We start from the raw sequence: 14,549 nt of genomic DNA on the forward strand, positions 1-14,549 counted from the left end.
ATTTTTTGTATATATGTTATTTTTTCATAAAAGAAAGAAGAAAAATATTCGATTGTGATAATTAAAAAATATTTAAGCCCTCTAGCCTCCTGTATTCTGGAGCAGCTAGAAGGAAAAATATGAGAGGATGGCATGGTAGCCTATGACAAACTGGGATCTGTCCTGTAACTACTTGTTTGAAGACTGCTTTGAAAACTATTACTTTTTTATTTCTTTGCTTTCTATGTATGTTGTACTATACAATAACAAAGTTAAAAAAAAAGACTATTTGAGCACTCTATTTGGATGTCTTATAGGTCCTCACTCAGCACATTGACATGGCTTACCAAAATTATTCCTCTGATGTAGTTTCCCACTCCAGTAAAGTGGCACCACCAACTACCCAGTTGCTCAAACTGAAAGAAATACAATTCATTCATCTTCTGATGTCCCAATCAAATCCATTCGGGAAGTCATGACAGTTCCATCTTCAAAATATATCCCCAATCGATTGATTATACTCTACTACCACAGCCATCTTAGTGCTAGGCTTCGTTAGGTCTCACCTGGATTACTGGAGTAGCTTCCCAAACCATCTCTCTTCTCCCATCCTTCCCTCCTGCAGTCCGTTCTCCATAAGGAAACCAGAGTGATCTTGTTAAAGTGTAAATCAGATCAGATCACTTTGATTTGGCTGTCTGTACACATTGATGGAGTTGAACTCCTTACGAAGATTTAAAGGTGTGTTCACTTTGGCCTCTGCCTGCTTTTCTGGATTTTATAGACCTCTCTTCCCTGCATACACCATGCAACAGCCACATTGGTCCACTTTCTCTTCCTCAAACATGCCAAGTTTGTTTTGTACTAAGGTCCTTATCCCTGCTGTTTCCCCTGCCTGGAAAGTTCTGACACAGACCCTGTGGCTGTCTCCTTCCTGTCATTTAACTTAAATGCTGCCTCCACAAAAAGGCTTTTGCCAACCACTCTACTGAAAATCTCCCCATTCCCCCAGTTACATTAGCTCATCTTTCTGTTTTTTTTCTTTCTAAGCATGTATTATGATTAGGACATAAAATAAGTAAATAATTATAAATTATCATGTCAGTTTCCCCATTAGAGTAATGAAGGACCTTGTCTACTTTTTTATGCTTTATCTCTAATGTGCATAATATAAATTATGAAAATGGAAGCATTCAGTTTTAAAAGTGGGTTTGTTTGCTTCAATAATACCAAGGAACTGGTGAGCCTAAAACTTCTGAATTAAGATTTAGAAATCTTGAAACTTGGCCAAAACTTTGTCACTAGGTAGGGTGATCCTGAGCTGCGATTTCATCTACAACATATCCATAATATCTTCCTTCTGTTCTTCATAGGGTTATTGAGAAAGCCAGATGAAATGAGACATTTGCAAATAAGCAGAGGGTCATAAAGCATTACATAAATGTAGAATAATGTTTTTATTTTACATTTACATGACCATTAGTAAAATTTTCTTTGGCAGCATTTAGAATCAGATGGAATTCATGTGCATAAGGTTGTTTTCAGGAAATACCTCATCTCTGTGGCCCTGGCATCATCCATATGCCCAAAGGAGCAGAAGGGCACTAAGTAGTACAGATGGGAGCAGGGGGCTCTACAGCATTTGGGCAGACTCATGGTCAGTCCTTCCACCCTCATATCCATACCACCAGGATGTTTTCTCCCCAGATATAAATGGTCTGAAATATCCTGTTACTTTATAGCATTCTTCTTTCATGACTTGGATCATTGTGGTACCCACCAAGCCTAACACGCTGTCTCACACATACTAGATGCTCAGTGATATAAGCTCAGTAAGAGAGAAGGCAAATGACTGCTGGTTTAAGAAATGAGAGAAGGGCACTGAAAGGAAATGAAAGAGAATACTTGAGGCCATTTTTGCCCATCTGGTAGTACTTTATCCGTTCTACAACTAGTTTCTAAGTCTGAGTTTTTTCTTTTCCCTAAATAAGCTGAAGCCAACTCTTTGTGAAGTCTAGGAACAGACAACCCTCCTTGTGCTTGGAAAAGAAAGAGCAGTTCATAAGCTTTCAAAACTCACAACACAGCTTGTCTGGGCTTTTCAATAGAGTGGTTGCCATGACATTACATAACTTGTGCTGGAGGAGAATCTTCCAGGCAGTTCCCATGCTAAGGGCACAGGGTGACTGTGATATTAAAAGAAGTGTTTGTTGCTCTTTATACTCAGAGGAAATCAAGGTGAACTTCAACTCATTAAAAGCTGGGCTGAGCACCTTTGCATGAGTGGAATGTGAATAGAGACAGCTTCTGGCAAATAAGCTTCACGCTTGCAAAAGAAGCAGAAAGCTTCTCCTGAGCCTGTTTGTAGTTAAGACGCATCCTTTTGGGGTAAGTAAGGAAGGAGGTATTGTGGCTTTTCTACCATTTCATACTTTTCTCCAAGTTTGCCTTCTCTGATATCTATAATGCTATAACTTCAGCCCTTAAAGCAAGTTTGAAGGAGAAAAAAATGACAAAAATGCAAAATGACAAAAAAATGCAAAATGACAAGAAATGACAAAAATGCAAAACAATTTATAAAGTTTCTATACACAGATGAATAAAGTAAACATTTATCATGTTTGTTATGTATATATGTGCATTTAATTTTACTATTTTGCAAAGGAAAAAATGATTGTAACCATTTGCCAAGAACTTAGTGCATTCTGGTCACAAATCTCAGATGAGCGGCTGTTCCTAACATCTCTCATTCTATTGAGATTTTGCTATTTTTGAAATTTAATTTTGTGAATAATGTAATGTTTTTAAGAGGAAAACAAATATCCTGGCTAAAGCTGAACTCCTCATTCCTGCCAACCTCTATCAAATATTTATCTGCCTCCACACCATTTTCTGTAACTTCTCTGGGCTCTGTAGTAAATATACACATTGTAATTTGCTTCGTAGCTAATCATTCTTTCACTATAAATGTTTATTTCAAAGCTAGGAGTACAGGTACACCTTGTTGTATAGCACATCACTTTATTGTGCTTCTCAGATATTGCATTTTTTTACAAATTGAAGGTTTGTGGCAACCCTACATCGAAAAAGTCTATTGGTACCATTTTTTCAACAGCATGTGCTCTTCTTGTCTCTGTGTCACATTTTGTTAATTCTCACAATATTTCAAACTTTTTCATTATTATTACATCTATTATGGTGGTCTGTTTCAGTGGACTTTGATGTTTCTATTGTAATTGTTTGGGGACACCTCGAACTGCAGCCATATAGGATTGTGAACTTGACCAATAAATGTGTGTATGTATTCTGACTGCTCCATCAACGAGCTGCTTCCCCATTTCTGTCCCTCTCCCTGGGCCTCTGTATTCCCTGAGATACAAAAATATTGAAATTAGACCAATTAAAAACCGTACTATATCCTCTAAGTGTTCAAGTGAAAGGAAGATTCACACGCCTCTCACTTTAAATCAAAAGCTAGAAATGATTAAGCTTAGTGAGGAAGGACAAAATCTAGGCCTCTTGTACCAGTTAGCCCAGTTGTGAATGCAAAAAAAAGTCCTTGAAAGAAATTAAAAGTGCTACTCCAGTGAACACACAAATGATAAGAAAGTGAAACAGCTTTATTGCTGATATGGAGAAAGTTTTAATGGTCTGGAGAGAAGATCAAACCAACCACAACACTCCCTTAAGCCAAAGCCCAATCCACAACAAGGCCCTAACTCTCTCAGTTCTTTGAAGGCTAAGAGAGGTGAGGAAACTGCAGAAGATAAGTTTGAAGGTAGTAGAGGTTGGTTTAAGGATAGAAGCTATCTCCATAACACAAAAGCGCAAAGTAAAGTTGCAAGTGCTAATATAGAAGCTGCAGCAGTTATCCACAAGACCTAGCTAAGATAACTGATGAAGGTGGCTACACTAAAACCACAGATTTTCAATGTAGATGAAGCAGCCTTCTTCTATTGAAAGAAGAGGCCATTTAGATTTCTCCTCTCCTAGTGGGAAAGGAGAAATTAATGCTTGGCTTCAAAGCTTTAAAGAATAGCCTGACTCTCTTGTTGGGGGCCAGTGCAGCTGGTAACTTGAAGTTGAAGCCAATGCTCATTAACCATTCCAGAAACCTTAGGGCCCTTAACCATTATGCTAAATCTACTCTGCCTATATACAATAAATGGAACAACAAAGTCTAGATGACAGCACATCTGTTTACAACATGGTTTACCTAATATTTTAAATTCACTGCTCTGAGAAAAACAAATCCTTTCAAAATATGACTGCTCAACTCTGGGATCTGTCCTGTAACTACTTGTTGAAGAGTGCTTTGAAAACTATTGCTTTTTTATTTTTTTGCTTTATATATATGTTTACTATACAATTAAACAGTTAAAAAAAAAGAGAGCCATAGATGTGATACAATGCATTTTTCAAAACCTGTAGGATTCTACAACACAAAGTGTGAACGCTCATGCAAATTATAGACCTTAGTTACAAATAATGTATTATTATTGGTTCATCAATTATAACAAATGTACCATACTAATAACACAACTGTGTGTATGTGTGTGGTGGTGGTGGTGAGAGCAGGGGATATTTGGGAATTTTGTGCTTTCTATGCATTTTTCTGTAAACCTCTTAACTGTTCTAAAAATAAAGTTTTTTAAAAAATATATGACTGCTTATTGACAATACATCTGGTCACCCAAGAGCTCTGATGAAGATGTACAATGAGAAAGATGTTATTTTCATGCATGCTAACACAACTTCCATGGTTTTGACTTTCAAGTTTTGTTATTTTAGAAATACATTTTGTAAGGCTATAGGTGCTGCCATAGATAATGATTTCTCTGATGAAAGTGGGCAGAGTCCATTGAAAACTTTGTTGAAAGCATTCACTTTTCTAGATACTTTAAAAACATTTGTGATTCATGGGCAGAGGTAAAAAATATCGACATAACAGCAGTCTGAAAGAAATGGATTCCAACCCTTATGAATAACTTTGAGGAGTTGAGGACTTCAGTGGGGGGAGTCACTGCAGATGTGGTGGAAATAGCAAGAGAACTAGAAGTGGAACCTGAAGATGTGACTGAATTGCTGCGATCTCATGATAAGACGTGAATGGATGAAGAGTTAATTCTAATGGATGAGCAAAGAAAGTGGTTTCTTGAGATGGAATCTATGGTGACGATGCTGTGAAAATTGTCAAAATTACAACAAAGGATATTTTGCTGTAATTTTACATAAACTTAGTTGATAAATCTGCAGCAGAGTTAGAGAGGATTGACTCAATTTTGGAAGAAGTTCTACTGTGGTTAAAATGTCAATCAATGTGGCAACCTTCACTGTTGTCTTATTTTAAGAAATTTCCACAGCTACCCCAACCTTCAGTAATCACCACCTGCATCGGTCAGTACCCATCAACATTAAGGCAAGACCCTCTACCAAAGAAAAAGATTATGATTCACTGAAGGCTCAGATGTTGTTTAGAATTTTCAACAATAAAGTATTTTTAATTGTTATGTACATTTTTTAGACATAATGGTATTACACACTTAATAGATTATTGTATAGTACAGATATAACTTTATATGCACTGGGAACCCCCAAAATTTGTATGACTCACACAATATTTGCATTATTGCAGTGGTCTAGAACCAAATATTCAGTATCTTTCAGGTATGCCTGTACATACAAAGCATTGCACTTTGTTTTGTTTTCAAACTTCCTCTTCAGCGGACACTAAAGAATTGTATCTAGAGGGAACACTTTTTTTAATATGGCTGTCTCCAAATTCTGAGGACTGTGTTCTTATTCATTTAGTAATAGCTTAGAAATAATGCTCCAAAATTAGTTCTTCTGTGCATATGGATTCCCCTCTTTACAAATCTTTATTGAACAACCTATGCCAATAATAATAATGGCTGATATGCTATTAAATTCAGTCTTTCTATAAGTCATATAAAGTCTTTTTCAGGGCACTCATAGAGTCTAGGAGGTCTTCATTTACTTTGGTTTCTGCAGAAACTACCTTTGTTACAGAGTCTGAGTGTTGAGGTGGAATCCAGCATCAGTTATCTATAGAATGCATGACTTGTCCATCTTTATATCTCTTGCTCACATCCCTGGCCTGAAGCTGAACCAAGATTCCAGGTTTTAAATATAACTTCATGATATTTTACATGCATACAAACACACAAGGCACACACTCCCATAACCAGCTCTTTTGCTTGTTTTTGTTTGTTTACATTCTGAATTCTGTGTCTATGTTTTATTTTTTTTCTTCAAATGCAAATGAGGTAGAGCTTTTCCATAGAGAATTATTATCAAGAACTCCACCACTGAATGTAGTACAGGGTGAAGATACAAGCAAGGAGAAGGAAGGAAAAAGGGAAGGAGAACAAGAATTAGAAAGAAAAGAGTGTTTAAATTGAGGTGAAAAAAGATGACCAATACTTTGAGTACTTTTATATCACAAAGTCTAAACCTACCAATCTGCAAGTGATTTTCCAAAATTAGTCTGGAGTCATTCAGCTATTTGGAGAGTCAGAATTGGCCAGGTCTCCTCAGTTTCTACACAGAGCTTTTCCTTCTACTTGGACATTGTTCTCATATCATTCATGTTTATGTCTACAGCATTTCAGCAAGTGTTCATTCAGTGCTGACTTTTCTCCACCATGGTGGTCAAGCCTCTGAAAACTTCAAGAGCGTTTTAATAGTCTTTGACATCAATGAGCTCATGTTCATACTGTGAAGATAAACTCCAGATTCCAAAAGTGATCAAAGAGTTACCACATAGTATAAAAGACAAATGCAAGAGTGAGCAGGGGAGTATATGAGGTTCTAGGAATGTCTGAGGAGAAGAGAAAAGAGATGGAAGAAGGGGGTGGAGCAAAAAGATGAAGGTAGAAAAAGAAAAGACTCTGTGGCTGACAAAATGAGTAGATGTATGACATATCCTACTCCCCACACTGTGGGGGATACAAAATGGACAGAGCTATGAAGCACTCTTACAAAGGGACTTGTGATCCATATAGAGGAGGGCTGGGATATTTAGGGAGGTCCCAGGCAGAGGCAGGTAGACAGGCTGCCAGAGAACAACATCATCTCACGACCTGAGGACCATGGGGATGTGTGTAAGAACCCACACAGAGAATGACGCCACCACTGCCACTCCTACCCCATCACCTACAAAATGATACCTATTTCATATCACCATTCCACTCAGGTGACGTATTTGGCATTCATTGAATATTTGCTACTCTTTATTATTTAGTTATCACCCATCCCTTTAGCCTCACAACAGCCTGCGAGTAGATTGGTCACAATTTTCTCCATTTAACGGATGAAGACATCAAGTGACAGAATAGGCCTAAGAATGACCATCCATAGAAGGCATAAATTGTCCATCTTTATATCTCTTGCTTACAACATCATCACAGTGGTGACTTCTGGGATTCAGGAGAGCATTCATGAGCGTTATACTCCTCCAGAGCCCAGCCTTTTCCCAAAGCGGGTGACCCCAGAAAAGAAGTCTTTGTGTCATGATGTTTTACAGCAGCACCTCTAGTGGTGTTTTCTTCCTCCATCCTATGAACCTTCAACTTCCTGCTGAGTCAGATGTAATCAAGAGAAACCCAGACCAGGACTCCAGGGAGGAAATTGAGAGCTTCCAAACCCCCTCCTTGCCTATGGCCATATTCTCATTAAACTGGGAATAATTGAGGTAGGAAAAACCAGATGCCCTCAAAGTGGGGCCAGCCACCTTCTGCATATTTGGGGTTGTAGGCTCTTGATACTATGGTAATACTGTCCCCTTCTTTCCAGTGGTTTGAAGGGAGATTGGACATGAGCCAGCTCTGTTGGCTCCTCCATTCTTTAATATAGGCAATTAAATTTATGAATATTTATATACACATTCAGCTTTAAGTTTCTTTGCTCTTCCAGATTGTGAACGATAAACCTCTCTGCTCCATTTATGTATTTCTGCAGAAGGAATTTTACAAACATCATGGTTTTAAACAACTACTCTTTTTTTATTCCTCGTAATTCTGTGGGTGAATATTTTAGTCAGACCTTAACTGGGCAGTTCTACATGGCATCCCCTAAGTTTCCTTGGTCATGGTTGTCTGTCAGGTCCCAAAATATCTTCACTCACATATTTGGTCAGTGCCTTGATAGGGACGGCTAGAGGCTGGACTTGGCTCAGGCTGTTGATTAGAGGTGTTCACATGATCTCTCGGGAATTCATGCATGTGGCTCAAGACTCCCTAAAAGAGGTTTCCAAAAGTCTCAGGAAGAAGTTATAAGGCTTCTTCTGGTCTGGTCTTGGAAGTTCCAGAATGTCATTTGCCACATCCTGTTGGTCAAGCAAGTCACTAAAACCTGCTCAGATTTAAGGGGAGGGAAATTAGACTCCGCCTTCGAAAGAATCCCAAAGCCGTGCAAGTTTCCTACCAAGTTTCTTATCCAAAGAAATAAGATGAGAATGAAGTTTAAACACATTTGTTGAAGGTGACGGAAGATGTGGTTTTTGAGTGTGTAGAACTGAGGCGCATGAGACTTGTGCTGATGCTAACTCCACTTAGTAGTTTTTTTTGTTGTTGTTGTTATGGAGACAAACAAACGAAAATAAGTGATTATTGCAGAAGCCACCAGAACTTTTCATAGAGAATGCTCTTTCTTTAGAGAAATAATTTGAAAAGTTGCTTGAGGTAGAAAGTAGATGCTGGAAACCCAATCAGCATAGCAATGGTTATTGCACACTGAGTAGAAAGTGATACACATTTGTATTTGCCTCTGAGAGGAAAGGAAAGAGGCGTAAATAGAGTAAAGAAGGCCAGGGCTAGACAAGAACAGAATAGACAGCACCATGTGAAAATAAAGGTCAAGAAAATAATCCAAATGATAAGGTTGGAAAAAATACTTTAAAACAAGGCCTAATATGTGATTTAAAGATATTTACCTTACTTTCTTCAATGAAAATTTCCTTCTAGAGTTTGTAGCCATGTCTTCTAAACTAGCAACAACTGTTTTTGTTTCCTTGGCTGCTCAAGCAAATGCTATGCAAATGGGTGGCTTAAACAAAGGGAATTTAATGGCTCTTGATTTTGAGTATAAGAAAAACAGTCCAAATCAAGGCAACATCAAGGGGAAACTTTTTCCTTCAAGACTGCGGCATTCTGGGGCTGGCTGTCATATGGCAAAACACATGCCAGGATCTCCTGGTTGCCTCCTTCTCTTCTGGGGTCCATTGATACTCAGCTTCTGGCTGTTTCCTCTGTGGCTTTCACTTTGCTAACAAAGAGCTCCAGTAATAGGATTAAGGGGTCTTAATCCTATTACTGGAGCCCTTTGTTAGCAAAATGAATATAATATGTAACATATTTTATAAACACACCGCCTTAACTGAGGTAACTCATCAAAAAATCCTACTTACAACAGGTTCAACCCACAAGAATGGATTAGGTTTAAGGATATGTTTTTCTGGGGTCCATACAGCTCCAGACCACCATAGCTGCTTTGTATGAGTGTTGATTTGCGTGTATGTCTGAAGTGTAAAGCTCACAAGTAGCTGAGGTTCACATCTGACTCAATATGAGTTCTGTATTTCATTCAATATGATGGGAAAAGAGACGGGAGTAGAAAGAGGAAGTAACTAGCAGAGGTGGGCAGAACAATGTATTTTCCCTGGGAATTCAAAGAACCTTACTGAGGATTTTGGACTTATACCAGGAATGAGAAAGAGGTTGGAACTTGCCTTAAGTAGACATCAAAGAGCAGGAGGAAGCCAACTACCATCTGGTTTACATGTTTGAAAGATGGACCACTGTTTCTTTCTCACCTTCTAGCCCAAGAGTTAGAACAGGACCAATTTCCCTACTGCTTCAGAAGGAGGAAACTCCTAAAGCTTGAGGCACCGGATAATTGTCCCAGGTACTACAATGATCTCTGGTTCCACCTCTGTATACTTATATCTATATTTCTTCTAATGCTCAGGATCCCACTATTGGACTTTTAGAGATCCCAGGATACCTAGTATGAAATAAATACTGCCTCTGATGTGGCAAAAGCTGACTCACTCTTGGCATTGATGTAGCTTTATCCAGAGTTTGCAAGGAGTGGTGGCAACAGTTCTGCCACTAGTTAATTGTGTGATCTAATGTAAGGAGGAATAATATAGCAGGTTCAGGAAAGGTTTCTGCACACATACACACTACACACAAATACATGTGCAGAGACACACACACACTTACACATAAATACACACATTTCTTGAGTCTGCATTCCCCAATAATAAAGGGGCGTACTTTATTTTCTAAGACTATCTGCATCATGACAGCTTATAGGGCTTGATCATTTGATTTAAAGGAATTGGTACATTTAAAGAGTTGTCTTTGTCCTTTTTATACAGATTGTGATATTACAAAGACAAACACTTCCTCAAAAATATTTTAGACTTTTAAAAATTACCTTTGATATCTTGATTATTCTGGTAGCTTCTCCTGCTTATGTCCACTCAGTCTGCCAAGAGGGGAAATCATACTATCCAGCAGTATAATTTCCTACTCAGCTATAAAATATTTCCTTAAAAAAAGTATGGAGGAGGAGGAATTATGGGAGCAAAGATGGTATTTATCACTTGAATTAAAAGACTAAGCCTGGCAAACAGTACAGCTATCAATCCCTGAATAGTGTCTGTTAGGCACCCAATTCAGAAAATTTGATGAGTTGATATATTTATATGCAAGCAACATGACCATCAAAACCACTTTTATATATATTATTTTTCTTGTCACCTACAAATCATTTTGCAAAAAGATTGATGGTAATTGAATAAATTGCTGTGTGTACTTAAAGACTGGGCTTGTTAGAAACAGAACAGATTTATTAGATGATCAATTTCATTTTTCTGCTTATGCCAATGCTCATCAAAACTCTTCTTTGCAAATGCAGGAGCAAGAAAAACAGCCTGAGGTTTCAAGTGATGTCTCTGAAAGGTAGTGTAAGGGGAAACATTGGACTGGAAATCAGGCTTCCATGTTGTACAAGTTTGAAACAATTATGTAACCCAGAAAAGCCATGTTTTAATCCTGATCCAAACTTGTAAGGCCGGACCTATTGTTTCAGGTGGAAACCTTTTGATTGTATTGTTTCCTTGGAGATGTGGCACATCCAACTGTGGGTGTTACCTTTTGATTAGATGGAGATGTGACTTTACCCATTGATTGGTATACTGGAGTCCTATAAAGTGGATACATTTTGGAGGAAGTGTAGATGCTTGGAGTGACCGTAGAAAGAGCAGATGCATGAGAGACCCAGATGTTTGGAGATGCAGAAAGAAAATGCCCCTGGAGAAGGTGTTTGAAAACAGAAGCCAATAACCCCATAAGATGTCAGCCACATGTTTTCCCAGCTGACAGAGGTGTTCTGGACCCATCAGCCTTTCTTGATTCAAGATATCTTTCCCTGGGTGCCTTAGTTTGGACATTTTATGGCCTTAGAACTTGGAACTTAATAAATTCCCTTTTTAAAAGCCACTCCATTTCTGATATATTGCATTCTAATTACATTTGCATAAGCTTTAGCAAACCAAAACATGGGTTCCTATCCCATTGATGACACCTCCTGATTTGAGAAATCTCTAAAATCCCTTTAGCTTCTACATTTTATGATTTCACAATGTAATTCTTATTTAAGAGTTGACTGGTTGAGTCTTACTTAAATAATTGCACCACCTTATCAACAGACAGGCTTTTCTCCCCTAGAATGTAAGATCTGGATGCTATTTACTCTCTTATCTCCTTGCCAAGCACCAAAGTCTGGTAAGTTGCTGCAGACTAATATTTTATATATCAAACATTTAAACATTCAATTATGTGGACATGAACTGGAGTCCTCAAGGGTCAAATAATCAACCAACGGCTCTTTATAGATGACATCATGTACTAGGATCTGAGGAGCCTTATATCTACCATACCATCCCAAACCACCATTCACAGCCTTGTCAGTGTCCAAAACTAGTTATTTATTCTTGGGGCTTAAAATCATCTTACCACTAGGAGTCCTTTAAAATGTAGTCACTCAGGAGCAGTAGCTATTGACTAAGTATTTAATACTCTGTGCTAATTAGGTCATCCAATTATTTTCCTCCTTTATGAATTTTGTCTGAGCAAACAGAAGTCTTGAGGTGTGGAATAATTTTAGCTTCAGAAGATGCTGTCTTTGGAGTGTATGTATATTGGATTAGAGAGATGAAAGGGGAGAGGAAGAAGAAAGATAATCAGGAGATTAGGGGAAGGCACTGAGAGGAAGTGTTTGGAGGACACTAGAGGAAATTTTGCCTTTTGCTAAAATTTGAGTATTTTAGTCTGTATTTACACAGTTTCGCTTCAGCCTGCCTCCATCTAGTCACTGTGTGTTTATCCATTCTATATTCCCCTTGTCAACTGACACTATTAATGATCCAAAGTTCAACACATTTATGAAAGTGGATGCCCTTTCTTGTAATAATGGTTTTAAGCTCCTTAGCACTTTAAACTTTTCAACTCTTTAGCACATTCATTTTCTCACACTGTAGGTTGTGGCCCATCAGAAGGTCATGAAATTAATTTGGTGGGTCATGATCAGTTCAAAAAAATAAAATGCAACAGAAAAAGATCCAGTGCATTGTTGCTAGTAGAATGAAGTATTGTGTTGTGGAAGTTCATTTGTTATATATGCATTTGGTATGTTTTATTGTATTATTATATGAAATCTATTTCTTATGGTAGACTGTAGTCACTAAACATCCAAACCCTAATTTTGGAACGAAAGAAGTATGAAGAGACAGGAACTGAGAGCCTGGAAAATCAAGTGGCTTCGCTAAATACTCAAACTGTGTTTGAGCCTGGACTATGTCTCAAAAAGGGGTATTGAACTGGAATGGAAGTTCCACAAAAAATGAGTTATTTATTGTTGAGTTGGTGAAAGCCATTGGCCTTTTCTCCATTTATGACAACAATGATCGCTGGACACTATTTGTTCGAGTGTGACTTGGTGGATTTCACTGGGATAGAGGAATAGGAACTAAATATTCTATCCTTGTCTCAGTCCTCCAGCGAAAGACTTGATGACATGAACCTGGTGTGAAATAACAGGGCTTATTATAAACTGCATCTCCAAAGGTAGTTCTAAGTTTTCTGAGATCTTTCAGCTGGACCTGCTGTTCTATTATTGACTAATCAGTTGAGTGGTATTTCACTTTTTAAATTATGAAATTTAAACAATTACAATATCCCTTCAGAGTCCACATGAATGAAAATCAATATAAGATTAGAATCCAAGTCATAAAAAGGAAGATTTAGCAAATTCAGCACTCCATTTTCCTCCACATCAGATGAATGTTTACACTTGTCTATCCTTCTTATGTTTAGGAAAATATTACGAAGAGATTTTTAGTAAAAGCTTTGAAATTTAATTATGATGAGGAAGTTCTAAAGGAAATTAAGGCATAATGTGATCATTTTTAAAAAAATATGAATGTAATGCAGTATTTTTGAAAATAATTTTCTCATACCATGAGTTTGCTTCCACCAGGATTTAGAAAAAAGTTTTGAGAACTTTATTAGCTAAAAATAGTGTCCAAATTTGCATGATACTTTTTACTTTTTCTAAACATTTTCATATACTGTCAATTCATTTGATTCTTGCCATTTTTATTTTTATAGAAATCATGAACATGTATAGTTTGAAAACTACTTTAGTACCCCAACAGCTGTGTTTCAAGAACCCTACCTTTCACAATGGAAGATGGTGGGTGAGAGGGGAGTGAGGATAAGAAGAAGAGATAATGAATGATCAAGACTGTGGCGCTCTTCATTCCTGCATCAGCCAAAGTAGCTATAACATTCCATAATAAAAAATGTTGGAAACCACTGCCATGGAAGAGAGAGTCCTAAAATGGACAACAGTGGGCCTTAACAGTCCACTGATTACTCCCTGCTATCAGAGGACTCAATCTTGCTCAGAAAAAAGACGTTGGCTTTTCTCTTTTCACCGTACCTTTCACTCTTTTCTATACCAACACGAATTTTCTCATCTTCCACGTCATGCCAAACTTATTAAATTTTGATAAATTAAATTTGGCTATTACCATAGCACGAACCCCAAACACAACACCTTTCTTTGTATACTCCTGACCTCTATTCTTTCTTCATTTCCGTGCTTTAAAGATTCATTTGACTCATTTTGTTTTTGAGTCTAAACAAGCATTTCTCAGTGCTACATTCTTTTAGGCAATAAGGAATCTAAATATTTGATTCCAAGGTCACTTTTTCTCCACTCTTAACCCTTCACTTTTACTGAAACCCAATTAAATTTCTTTCCCAATACAGCCCTTCTTATTGGAAAGGTAATATTTGAATGATTTTATCCCTTGTCTCCGTTTCCTAAGGCACAGTAACAAAATACTGTAAACAGGATGGCTTAAAACAACAGAAATGTATTGTCTCACAATTCTGGAGGCTAAAAGTCCAAAATTCTTACCTTTTGCTATCATCTGAGGTTTGCAGTAATCCTTGGGCTTCAATCTCTGCGTTGGT

This window comes from Tamandua tetradactyla, chromosome 1 (assembly GCF_023851605.1).
Source record: "Tamandua tetradactyla isolate mTamTet1 chromosome 1, mTamTet1.pri, whole genome shotgun sequence".
Lineage (NCBI taxonomy): Eukaryota > Metazoa > Chordata > Mammalia > Pilosa > Myrmecophagidae > Tamandua > Tamandua tetradactyla.